Below are 13,432 nucleotides of genomic sequence, written 5' to 3'. Positions count from 1 at the left end.
TTAAAATGCGTTATATGTTTGGATTGAGTGTGTAGTTATTTACATTGGTTAAGAACAGAAGAATGACCATACTAGGTCAGACCAATATCTATCAGTTTTGTGAGACCATTTTGTAACTCTTTGCAGTCTGCTTTGGATTTAACTGTCTTGAGTAATTATTCTGGGAAAGTTCTATGGCCTCAGTTAGACAAGAGGTCAGACTATATGTTCACAGTTGTCCTTTCTGGCCTTGTAATCTATGAATCTGGTGATTGGGAATTAGAACATAAGAATGGCTAAACTAGGTCAGATCAGACCAATGTTCCATCCAGCCCAGTATCCTCTCCACTGAAAGTGGCTGATGCCAGCTGCTTCAAAGAGAATGAACAGAACAAAGCAATCATCAAGTGATTCATCCCCTGTCATCTAGTCCCAGCATCTGGCAGTCAGACGTTTAGGGACACCCAGAGCATGGGATTGCATCCTTGACCACCTTCACTAATAGCCATTGATGGACCTATCCTCCATGAATTTATCTAATTCTTTTTTGAATCCAGTTATACTTTTGGCTTTCACAACGTCCCCTGGCAACAAGTTGCACAGGTTGACTGTGCATTGTGTGAAGAAGAACTTTCTTTTGTTTGTTTTTAAACCTGCAATTTATTAATTTCGTTGGGTGACCTCTGATTCTTGTGTTATGAGAAGGGGTAAATAATACTTCCTTATTTACTTTCTCCACAATATTCATGATCGTATAGACCTCTATCATATCCCCTGTTAGTTGTCTCTTTTCCAAGCTGAGCAGTCCTAGTCTTTTTAATCTCTCATCTATATAGAAGCTGTTCCATACCCTTAATCATTTTTATTGCCCTTCTCTTAACTTTTCAATTTCTAGTATCTTTTTTGAGATGAGGTGACCAGATCTACAGTCAGTATTCAAGGTGTGGATGTTCTGTGGGTTTATGCAGTGGCATTATGATGTTTACTGTCTTATTGTCTATCCTTTCCTTTTGGTTCCTAACATTTTGTTAGCTATTTTGACTGCCACTGCACACTGAGTGGATATTTTCGGACTCCAATATCTCTTTCTTGAGTGGTAACAGCTAATTTAGATCCCATCATATTGTATGTATAGTTGGGATTATGTTTCCCAATGTGCATTATTTTGCATTTATCAACATTGAATTTCATCTGCCATTTGGTTGCCCAGTCACCTAGTTTTGTGAGATCCCCTTGTAACTCTTGGCAGTGTGCTTTGGACTTAACTATCTTGAGTAATTATGTATCCTTTGCAAACTTTGCCACCTCACAATTTATCCCTTTTCTCCAAATCATTTATGAATATCTTGAACAGTACAGATCCCTGGAGGACACCACTATTTTGCTCTCTCCATTCTGAAAACTGACCATTTATTCCTATTCTTTGTTTCCTGTCTTTTAATCAGTTACTGATCAATGAGAGGACCTTCCCTCTTATCACATGATGGCTTACTTTGCTTAAGAGCTTTTGTTGAGGGACCTTTTCAAAGGCTTTCTGAAATTCCAATGATACTATATCCACTGGATCACCCTTGTTCACATGTCTGATCCACCTCAAAAAGTTGTAATGGATTGGTGAGGTATGACACTTCCATTTACAAAATCCGTGTCTCACTCTTCCCCAGAAAATTGTGTCCATCTACGTGTCTGATCATTCTGTTTTAAATTACAGTTTCAACCACTTTGCCTGGTTCTGAAGTTAAGCTGTCATTACCAGGATCACCTCTAAAGCCGTTTTAAAAAATTGGCGTCACATTATAATTTTAGGAAAATTGGTGTTACCAGTCAGTTACCAGTACAGAAGCAGAATCAAGGAATAGTATTTCTGCAGTTTCATATATGAGTTCCTTCAGAACTCTTGTTGAATACCATCTGGTCCTGGTGACCTATTACAGTTTAATTTATCAATTTATTTAAAAAATCTCCTCTACTGACACTTCCGTATGGGACAGTTGCTCAGATTTGTCACCCAAAAAGAATGGCGCAGGTGTGGGAATCTCTCTCAAATCCTCTGCAATGAAGAACAATGCAAAGAATTCATTTAGTATCTCTGCAAATGAATTTGTTTTCCCTGAGTGCTCCTTTAGCACCTCAATCATCTGGTGGGCCCACTGATTGTTTAGCAGGCTTTGTGATTCTCAAGTACTTAAATTTTTTTTTGCTGTAAGTTTTTGGACTTTTTGTTAGTTGCTCTCCAAATTTCTTTCTGGCCTGCCTAATTATACTTTGTGACAGGGTTGGGCCAGATGGCTATAGGAGAGTAATCCTATTGGGATCCGGGAAGTGGGCGGGCGAAGCGCACCCACTGCTAAAGGATCTCCCCCCCAGCCTAAGAGGGGGATCCACAGGACCTGGATACCAAATAAATACAGGGGACAACTAATGAAATAACAGGGACAGGAGTGTGGTCAAAGGGTTAAACGAAGGCAACCAGATGGGGATACCGAGCAGACAGCGCCCACTGCTCCTCAAAGGTGTCAAGGGAGTCAGTGGACGCTGCCCAGAGGAACTCTGCCTGGATACGTGAACGGACCCAGGATCGGAAATAGGCCCCACAGTCACAGGAGACTCCATTGGCCAACCTCCTCACTCTGGTTTTATAGATGGCCGTTTTAGCTAGGGCCAGGAGGAGGTTGACCAGGAGATTCCGTGACTTTGTGGGAGTGCATAAATACGAAGGTGAGGGAAAAAGTGCAACCAAAAAAGTAGTAAAATATTTGTGAGGAGCCGGAATAGGGGCTGCAGCCTGGTACACTCCAGATATACGTGTGCCAGCGTTTCCCCTCACGCCGCAAAAGGGGCAGGTGTCTAGGATAGAGGTGAACTGTGCCAAGAACACGCCCGTGCTCACGGCTCCATGAAGGAGCTGACAACTGATATCCCTGGCGGGCCTCAGGACCAAGGTGGAATATAGGCTGGCCCACCGGGGCTTCTCGCCCTCCAAAGGTGGCAGGAGGTCCCGCTATTTTGTATCAGGGCGGGACACCAGGGTGAGGGCGTGAAGGGTGTGGAGCACGAGTGTGTATAGATGTTTCCTTGGCGCGGTTTGGAAGCAGACCGGCTGCAGCTTGTGCAGCCGGCTCATGGTGAAGGCGGGGGGGGAGGGTCAGTTGGGTCCACGGGGCAGGGGCCCTATGAAAAGGTCCAGCGCGCCTGGGGTGGAGGGTGGGCGGGGCGCGCCCTCATGAGGACCCGGTTGAGATAAACCCGAGCAGCAGGCGGCAAAGCGGTCTTCACCTCCTGAAGTATGCACCAGGGAGTACGAGGTCTGGAGAGCCCCATGCGCTGAGCGAGTGCCAGGGGATCCAGCCAGTCTCCCCGGTCATAGTCCAGGAGGTCTCCGACTCTTGTAACTTCTGTCAGGACCAACCTCTGGCGCACCGAAGGGGACTCCGCCACCTGCACGTGGAGCTGGGGGTTGCGTAGCAGGGGCTCCGCGAGGAGATCTGCCCCCTCGGTGGCCGCCATGGACCTGGTCGTTGAAAACAGTTTCCAGTAGAAGACTGGCAGCCTGGAGAGGTCTTGCGGAAGACCTCTTGGATGGAGATAAAGGAGCTGCTGGTCGTATCGGAGACCTCGGAAGTGGCACAGGAAGGCGTGCGCCAGTATGCTCCACACCGGACTACCTGCACCATAAAGGAGCCTCTGCAGGGCCTGGAAGTGGAAGACATGGACCTGAGTGTGCAGACACTTCAGGCCCTGCCCTCCCTCCTCCAGGGGTAGATGGAGAACCCCTGCAGGGAGCCAGTGCAGTCCTGACCAAAAGAACTCCAGAATCGATGTCCGGAGGTTGGCCAGGAAACCCGGGGCCAGGACCAGGGTGTTGAGTCGGTACCAGAGCATGGACAGGACTAGTTGATTAAGCACCAGCACTCTCCCTCGAAGGGAGGCGCACCGGAGTAGTCCTGTCCATTTCCAGAGCCGCTCTATCACCCCGCCCTCTAAATTTTGCCAGTTCTCCCGCGGAGAGGGATTTGTAGCAGAAAGGTAAATGCCGAGATAGAGCAGGGGACTCACACTCCACTGGATGGCCTGAAGCGCGGGTGGGAGGGAGCTCGCCTGCCAGCTGTCCCCGACCACCAGGCCAGAGCTCTTGACCCAGTTGACCCGGGCGGAGGAGGCTGCCGAATAGATGGCCTGGCAAGCCTCAACCCGTGCCAAGTTTCCCGGGTCCTGGACCAAGAGGAGCACATCATCAGCGTACGTCGACAGGACCAGCTGCAGCTCCGGCTCCCGCAGCACCAACCCTGTCAACCTCCTTCGGTGGAGACAGAGGAAGGGCTCGATTGCCATAGTGTACAGCTGGCCCGAGAGGGGGCACCCCACTGTACTCCTCGCCCGAAGCTGACCAGTTTGGTCAGGGTCCAGTTGAGCCTGACCAGACACTCTGCGGAGGCGTACAGCGCCCGGAGAAAACCCACAAACTGGGGTTTGAAGCCAAACGCTTGAAGAGTGTTCAGGAGATACCCGTGGTCCATCCTGTCGAACGCCTTCTCCTGATCCAAGGACAGGAGGGCGAACGACAGACCATCTCTACACCCGAGTTCCAAAAGGTCCCGGACCAGATATAGGTTGTCAAAGATGCTGCGGCCCAGGATGGTGTAGGTCTGGTCTGGGTGGACCATGTCCGCCACCATGGACCCTAGCCGCAGCGAGATTGCTTTTGCCACGACTTTGTAGTCCGTGCTGAGGAGTGAGACGGGACGCCAATTTCGTAAATTGCGGAGGTCCCCCTTCTTTGGCAATAAGGCGAGCATGGCTCGCCTGCATGAAAGAGGGAGGACCCCGCTCTGCAGAGACTCGGCCCAGACGGTGACTAGGTCTGGGCCGAGGATGTCCCAGAACATGCGGTAGAACACCATGGTCAGCCCATCCATGCCCAGAGATTTATTGGTGGGCATGCGACGGCGGGCTTCTGAGAACTCAGCCAGAGTGAGAGGCAGGTCTAGCCGGTCTCGGTCGCCCGCGCTGACCATAGGGAGCTCCTCCCAGAGCACTGGGCAAGCGTTAGGATTGGTCGGATCCGGGGAGAAAAGACTTGTGTAGAAGGCTCTTACCCTCCCGCACATCTCCACTGGATCCGTGAGGGGGGTGCCATCTTCTGCCAAAAATCAGGTGACGTGTTTCTTGGCCCCCCTCCTTTTCTCCAGGACATAGAAGAAGCGGGAGCCGCGATCCATCTCCCGAAGGAGGCGGATGCGGGATCGAACAAAGGCACCCCAGGCCCGATGGTCCTCGAGGGCCCAGAGCTTCTCCCGGCACACTCCGCAGAGGGGCAGATTCTCGGGGCTTGTGGCCAGATGCCTTTCCAGCTCTAAGACCTCCCATTCCAACTGCTCTATCGCCGCTTCCCTCCGTTGGCTGGTGCCCCGGGTGTAGTCACAGCAGAAGAGCCGGGCGCGCACCTTCCCCAGGTCCCACCACTGCCGCGCCAAGGGAAAGGCACGCCGCTGCCCTCGCCAGGCCAGCCAGAACTCCTGGAAGGACGTCACGAAGCCCACATCCTCCAACAGGCTGTTGTTAAAATGCCAATAGGCCGGTCCTGGCCTCTCCGCACAGAGGGAGGTTGTCACGGTGGCTAAATGATGGTCAGAAAATGGGGCCGGCCAGATGCTGGAGGAGTGGGCTCATGAAAGGTGGAAACGTGATAAGTAAATGCGATCCAACAGGAGTGGCGCGACCGATGGGCCCGGACAAAGGTGAACGTGGAAATGTCATCTGGGTGGTGGTCGCGCCAGACGTCCACCAGGGAGTGATGTTCGACTATCTCCTGGAGGACGTCCACTGCGGCCGGGCACTGCTCGGTCCCTGAGTGGTCCCACTCCTCGAGGATGGTGTTAAAGTCCCCACCCAGGACCAGGCACTCATGAGGATCCAAGGTGCCGAGGAAGGTGGACGCCTGTTGATAGAATTGCAGCCGCTTCGGGCCTGATGTCGGGGCATAGACATTAATGACATTGACCACGACACCCTCCATATGGGCCTGGAGGTGCAGCAGGCGGCCCAGCACAGCCTTGGCAACCCCCAGCACCTCGGGCCATAGGTTGGGGGAGAACAGGGTTGCCGCTCCAGCCATATGAACAGTGAGATGGCTAAAGTAGACACTGTCCCCCCAGTCCAGCCACCAGCTGTCTTCGGCTGTCGGATCTGTATGGGTCTCCTGCAGGAAAACTACAGAGTACCCCCCTCCCGACGGAAGGAGAGCACCTGGGACCTGCGGAGACCCATCCTACAGCCCCGGGTGTTCAACGTTGCGATGGTGAGAGGTGCCATGAGGAGGGCTTGGGGGGATCCTCACCAGCAGGGACGCTCGCAGCTCCCAACGGGCCGTGCAACAGTCCGTGACCTACCCCGTAAGTGAGTAAGGAGTCACGGAAGACGCAGACCCGCTGGTAGGCCATGGTGCCTTGCTTCCTGGTCCTTTTACCCTCCCCCATGAGGGCTCTCGCGGCCCGGAGGACGTGATGAAAGTCTGCCCATCACTGGAGAGCAAACTGTACCTTGTTGCGGGAGCCACAGACATCTTCTAAAAACTCCCTCAACTCCTCTCACAGCGCATGAGGAGGTGGGGTTACGGTCTCCTGCTTATCCCCTGATGGGGCCCTTGGTACAGCCCCGTGGCCCACCGAGATGGGCAGACAGGGTGCGGATGCCCGACGGGGCGTCTGATGGGCTGATGCCACTAGGCCCGCCTCAAATCCTGGGGCAGCAGGGGGCGGCGGAGGGAGGATAGCAGCCCCTAGTGGGTCAGGACAGGGGAACACAAAGGCCGCTCCCTGGAGGTCATTTCCTGGAAAAGGGAAGGAGACAGCCCCAGGGGCGGCAATAACATTGTGGGAGGTGGACGGGATAGGGACAGGGACAGGGTCAGGGACAGAGACAAGATTCTGGGTTTCGGGAGCCAAGCGGCTGAATGGTGGCACCTCCGGATCAGGCTCAAGGGTTAAGGGGGTTGGGAGGGGGCTCTCAGCGATGCCGGGCGCAGGCTCTATGGTGGGTTTGGCAGCCACGGCATCAGGAGGTGGACTACCTTCTGTAGGGCCCCCGCCTGGGAAGGAAGTCAATTGCTCCACACCAACGAGGGGTGCCCCTGGTGGCTCGGGTACTGGCCGCGTAGCACTGGCCGTCGCCTGAACAGGCTCGGTGGCCGTCAGCACGGTGCCATCTGCGGCCGGGTTGATGGAGGAGTCCAGGGGCTCCTCGGAGGTGGGAGCGGAAATAATGGTTAGGGGGAGGGAGCATGGGAAAACAGGGGCTGGAGTGAGGTCGCCCAGATCGAGGCCAGCTGGCATAGGGTCGTCCTCCCCCTGGGTGACTGGGGTCAGACCCAGGGCCTCGATCTCGTATACGGAGGAGAGATCGCTGTCTGCCACCCTGGGGTTCTCCCCGCTGGCACCCGACGCGACGGTCGCCTCGGGGCTTACAGAGGCTTCAGATGGTACTGGGGCAGAAGGGGCTTCCTTGGGGGTCTCGCAGGGGAGGGACTCCCGTGGAGGGGAGATACTGCCTTCCGGTGCTGCCACGTCTTCCCCAGCCAGCACTGGTGGATGGAATACGCCCGTGGGCAAAGCCGAAGGCTCGGCATCGGTGCCCCCCTTCCTGGTCTTCCGGGGGCCTCTGCATCGGATGGCAGGAGCAGAGCTCGAGCCTTCCACTTGCCCCGCTGCCCCTGTACTAGGGTCCAGCTCTCCATGGCATCATCCAGGGGCTGGCTAGCAGAGGTCGTGTCAGGGGGCAGAGGCGATGGCTCAGAGACTCAGGGGGGTAACGGTGGGGCAGCATGAGGGAGGGAGGATTCCCCCTGGGGCGGGCCCTCTCCCATGCCTGGCGGTGTCCCTGCCGCACCCTCCTCCACAGGCCCCACCAGATTGCAAGCAGCGGGGGCGGGGCTCTCCCGCTCGTCTGGGCATAGTGGGGGAGGTGCCCCTTGGGCCTGAGCAGGAGCAATGGTAGACTGGGAAGGAGGAGGGGTGGCTTCGGGGGCCGAGCAGCTAGGGGCGCAGGCGATGACGGGGCCGGTGCCTTGCCGGGACTCGGGGTCCCGGATGCCCCTCCTTGCCGGGCCAAGGGGCAGTCCTTCCGGATGTGCCCCATCGCCCAGCAGAGGTAGCACCAGGCCTCCCCCGTAGAGTAATGGGCCCCCTAGTAGGGGACCAGGAAGGACCTCTCGAGCGCCTCTCTGTCACGTGCTGCTGGCGGCAGTTGAAGCTGCACTTGCCGGCGGAACGAGAGGACATGATGGAGGGCGGGGATTTTGCAGCCCAGTGGGAGAGGGCTGATCACAGAGATGGGTTTCCCCAGGGTGGAGAGGGTGGGTAACAGGGCAGCATTGGGAAGGAAGGGAGGGACGGAGGTGAGGACCAGGCGGACGCCCAGGTCCTCTAGCGGCTCTAGGGGGACGAACACACCTCCCACCACCAGGCCCATCTCCACCACCTCCTGGGCGGCGGCCTCCGATGCGAAGAAGACGACGACCTTGCCATACATTTTGGAGGCCGCCACAATGGCTGTGGGTCCCACCACCCTCGGCAACGCCCTCACATAGGTCTCCACGTGGGGTGAGGCGGGCACCAGGAGGCAACGGACACCGTGCTACCTGGTCATGGTGGGGAAGGGGCCCCGGCCGCTATAGATGGTAGCGGAGCTGGTGGGTGGGAGAGATGACATATCAGCAGGCGGGGGGGCTGCCTAGGTGTACGCCCTGGGGGCTGGGGGAGGGACACCCGCAGAGCTGGTGGAGGGAACAGTGGGGAGAGTCGCTGCGGCCGGTGGTGGGGCCACTGCCATGGAGGGCCTGGTCTTTCTAGCAGGGCCCTTCCCCTTCCTCTTACCCTGGCCTTTCCCGCCAGCTGGGGGGGCTCCCCTAGAATCTGAGGGGGGGAGGGACGTGGCAGCAGCGGAGGTCACCGCGGGTGTGGTAGCAAGTGGTTCAGCAGCGGAGGTAGAGGCTTGTGACGGAGGGGCAGGCGGGGGAGGGGTAGCTGGGGCTGATGGAGGGGCCCCACCCATCTCGTCCCCTGCCATCGTGAGCAGGGAGGGAAGGGGAGACACCAGAAGGAGGAGGGGAAAGGGGAAGCAGGTCGACCACTCCTCCCAGCTAGGCTGCGGGCAGGGGAGGAGGGCGCCAAAAGGGGTAGGCTGGACGGGGGGACAAAACAGGGGTTAGGGGGTCAGTCGCCGACACGGGGTGGAATTCCGGCTCCTCTAGCTGCACTAGGGGTGGGGGGGATACAATAGGATTGGGGGTGCAGTGAAAAGGGTTGAAACTAAAATGGGGAGTTGCACAAGCACATGGGAGGGGGCATAGGCACACGGAGCAAGGGGCTGAGCGGTCTGGAGTTAGGGCAGGGAAACCAAGGGGCTAGCTTCAGAGGCTGGGGCAGGGCAAGCTAACAAAGGCTATAGAGGGAAATGGATGGGGCAGGCAAACAAACTGAAGCTAGTAAGGGGGGGCTGGGGCAACAAGGGGGGGCAAAGTCTGCAAAGGGTAAATGGGGCAGGGAACAAGGGGCAAAGCTGTGAGGTGGGCAGTCCGGGGGGCGGGGGGAGGGCGGCACGTGCGCCCACGTGCGCTTGCACAAAGTCAATTTGGCTGGCTGCTGCTTCTGGCCCAAATGGTGGAAATAGGGCGTAGCAAGCCAAGAAAGCAGCTGAGTCCAGAGGCAGGAGCCGAGGCAGATGGTAAACAGCCAGCGGGGGACGGGGGGGGGGGAGGGGGCAGCGGTGATGGTAGTGGTGGGGGTTTGGGGGGACACAGATGGATCAGGGGGCAACTCCACACCACACCCCCTGTGTCCCTGCAAACACAGTCAAGACCCCCACCACAAGAGCACAATTTGAAAGTTACTCAGTCTTAAGACCTGCTCCATGGTGGTCTGCAGAGTCTCTAGGTGCTCCCCCGCAGTAGATGGTCCTCTTCTTCTCCTCCTTGGGGCTTCAGCAGCTCCAGGCAGTAACCTCCGCAGCAGCAGCTGCAGGAACTCCAGGTGGTGGTCCAGGCAGGCAGAAAGGACCCCTCTCAGGTGGTGATGGTGTTGGTGGTGTCCACAGCAGCAACAGCTGGGGCTAGGGTCCCTCACTCCTCCCTTCTGGGGAGCAGGCCAGCAGACTCCCCCCGCAAGGGGCTGCATTTGGAGTAGTAGCAGCACCCAAAGGTGGGGGGTCCAGCAGCCGGCCAGCAACCAGGTAGCAGCAGAGAAGGGGGGTGGTGGTATCTGGCCCAGCCAGGGGGGTGGCTGGAGCAGCAGTAGCAGCAGAGAGAGCCCAGGACCTAACAGTAACAGTAGGAGTAGGAGCAGCAGCCCTTTCTCTCCTTCTCCCTCCAGGCCAGAGGGCTACGGGAGAGTGATTGAAGGAAGAGAGAGCTATGGGTTCCAGGGAAAGCAGGCCCCTTTTCCCTGGGTAAGGGAACAGGGAAGGTTTTTTTTTTTTTTTTTAAAAACAGAAAAGAATTTTATTGTGTAACACTTGCAAAGAGTTACCAAAGAAAACAAAACAAACTATGCAACAAAATAACGCAAACAGAAGGTATAACACAGCAGCTTTCAGGAGGGAGAAGTGTTCAGGCTAGCCTGGGCCCAGAGCGGGGGGGCTTCCTCGACACTTGTGGTCTTCCACCCTCCTGAGTTACCTGGTGGCCTAGAGCGGGGGGGCTTCCTCGACACTCGTGGTCTTCCACCCCCTCGAGTTACCTAGCGCCGTGCCCAGTGTCACCGATTTTCCCTCTCCTGAGAGTGCCCGGCAAGATGGGCACAGCTGCGGGGTGGGCAGTTTGGGGGTGGGCGGGGTAGACACCCACATATTATAGGACCCCTCCTAGATGACAGTAATGGTGGTATCCGCAGCGGCAACGGCTGGGGCTGGCGTCTCTCGCTCTTCCCCTCAATCAAAGGGTCAGATGGAGGGAACCGGACGGGGTCACCGAGCAGAGAACCCCGGACAGCGCCCACCGCTCCTCGAAGGCGTCAAGGGAGTCAGTGGACACCGCCCAGAGGAACTCCGCCCGGATACGTGAATGTACTGAGGATCAGAAAAAGGCCCTACAATCGCAGGACGCTTCATGGGCCAACCTCCCCTCTCTGGTTTTATAAATGGCTGTTTTAGCCAAGGCTAGGAGGAGGTTAACCAGGAGATCTCACGATTTTGTGGGGCCACGGATGGGGAGCGTATAGATAAAAAGGTGAGGGGAGAAATGAAGCCAAAAGCGCAATAAAATATTTGTGAGGAGCCGGAAAAGGGGCTGCAATCTGGCACACTCTAGATATACGTGCGCCAGGGTTTCCCTCACATTACAAAAAGGGCAAGTATCCGGGATGGGGGTAAACCATGTCAGAAACACGCCCGTGCTCACAGCTCCATGAAGGAGCCGCCAACTGATGTCCCCGACGGGCCTCGGGACCAAGGTGGAATACAGGCTGGCCCACCGAGGTTGCTCACCCTCCAAAGGTGGCAGGAGATCCCACCACTTTGTATCAGGGCGGGACACCAGGGTGTGGGCGTGAAGGGTGTGAAGAGTGAGTGTGTATAAATATTTCCGTGGTGTGATTTGAAAACTGACCAGCTGCAGTTCATGCAGCCGGCTTGCAGTGAAAGGGTGAGGGGTTTGTTGGGATCGGCAGGGTAGGGGCCCAATGGAAAGGTCCGGCGGGCCTGGGGTAGCGGATGGGCGGGGTGCGCCCTCGCGCAAGGCTCGGTTGACATAAGCCTGAGCAGCGGGGGTCAAGGCGGCCTTCATCTCCTGAAGCACGCGCCAGGGGGTACGAGGGCTGGAGAGCCCCATGCGCCGAGCGAGCGTCAGGGGATCCAGCCAGTCTCTCCGGTCGTAGTCCAGGAGGTCTCCGACCCTCGTGACTTCCGCCAGGACCAACCTCTGGCGCACCGAGCAGGACTCCACCACCTGCACACGGAGTTGGGGATTGTGTAGCAGGGGCTCCGTGAGGAGATCTGCTCCCACGGTGGCCGCCACGGACCTGATCCTTAGAAACAGTTTCCAGGTCCGGAGGAGGTCCTGGTAGAAGAATGGCAGCCCGGAGAGGTCTCGCGGAAAACCTCTCGGACAAAGATAAAAGAGCTGGCGGTCGTATCGGAGCCCTTGGAAGTGGTGCAGGAAGGCGTGCGCCAATATGCTCTACGTCGAACTACCTGCACTATAAAGGAGCCTCTGCAGGGCCTGGAGGTGGAAAACGCGGACCTGAGACACTTCAGGCCCTGCCCTCCTTCCTTCAGGGGTAAATGAAGAACTCCAACCAGGGGTCCAGTGCATTCCTGACCAAAAGAACTCTAGAATCAATCTCCGGAAGTGGGTCAGGAAACCCGGGGCCGGGGCCAGGGTGTTGAGCCGATACTAGAGCGTGGACAGGACTAGTTGGTTAAGCACCAGTGCTCTCCCTCGGAGGGAGAGACATCGGAGTAGCCTCGTCCATTTCCGGATCCGCTCTATCACCCCGCCCTCTAAATTTTGCCAGTTCGCCAGCAGGGAAGGGTGCGTGGCGGAAAGGTAAACGCCGAGACAGAGCAGTGGACCTGTGCTCCACCGGATGGTCTGAAGCGCGGGTGGGAGGGAGCTTACCTGCCGCCAGTCCCCCACCGCCAAGCCAGAGCTCTTGACCCAGTTGACTCGGGCGGAGGAGGTTGCCGAATAGATGGCCTGGCATGCCTCCACTTGCGCCAAGTCACCCGGGTCCTGGACCACGAGGAGTACGTCATCGGCTTACGCCAACAGGACCAGCCGCAGCTCCAGCTCCTGCAGCAACAACCCTGTCAACCTCCTGCGGAGGAGACAGAGGAAAGGCTCAATCGCCAGAGCGTACAGCTGGCCCGAGAGGGGGCACCCCTGCCGCACTCCTCGCACGAAGCTGACGGGTTCGGTCAGGGTCCAGTTGAGCCTAACCAAACACTCCGCGGAGGCATACAGCACCCGGAGAAAACTCACAAACTGAGGTCCGAATCCAAACGCCTGCAGAGTGCTCAGGAGGTACCCATGGTCTACTCTATCGAACGCCTTCTCCTGATCAAGAGACAGGAGGACGAAAGACAGACCATCTCTCCGCCCGAGTTCCAAAAGGTCTCGGACTAGAAATAGGTTGTCAAAAATGCTGCGACCCGGGACAGTATAGGTCTGGTCTGGGTGGATCACGTCCGCCATCACGGACCCTAGCCGCAGCGAGATTGCTTTCGCTACGATTTTGTAGTCCGTGCTAAGGAGTGAGACGGGACGCCAGTTTCGTAAATTGTGGAGGTCCCCCTTCTTCGGCAACAAGGCGAGCACCGCTTGCCTGCACGACAGAGGGAGGACCCCGCCCTGCAAAGGCTCAGCCCAGACAGTGACTAGGTCTGGGCCGAGGATGTCCCAGAACGCGCGGTAAAACTCCACGGTCAGCCCGTCCATGCCCGGAGATTTATTGGTGGGCATGCG

The sequence above is a fragment of the Chelonia mydas genome, chromosome 2 (genome assembly GCF_015237465.2).
Source record: "Chelonia mydas isolate rCheMyd1 chromosome 2, rCheMyd1.pri.v2, whole genome shotgun sequence".
Classification (NCBI taxonomy): Eukaryota; Metazoa; Chordata; order Testudines; family Cheloniidae; genus Chelonia; species Chelonia mydas.
The sequence above is the reverse complement of the archived record's forward strand: the minus strand, read 5'-3'. Positions refer to the sequence as shown.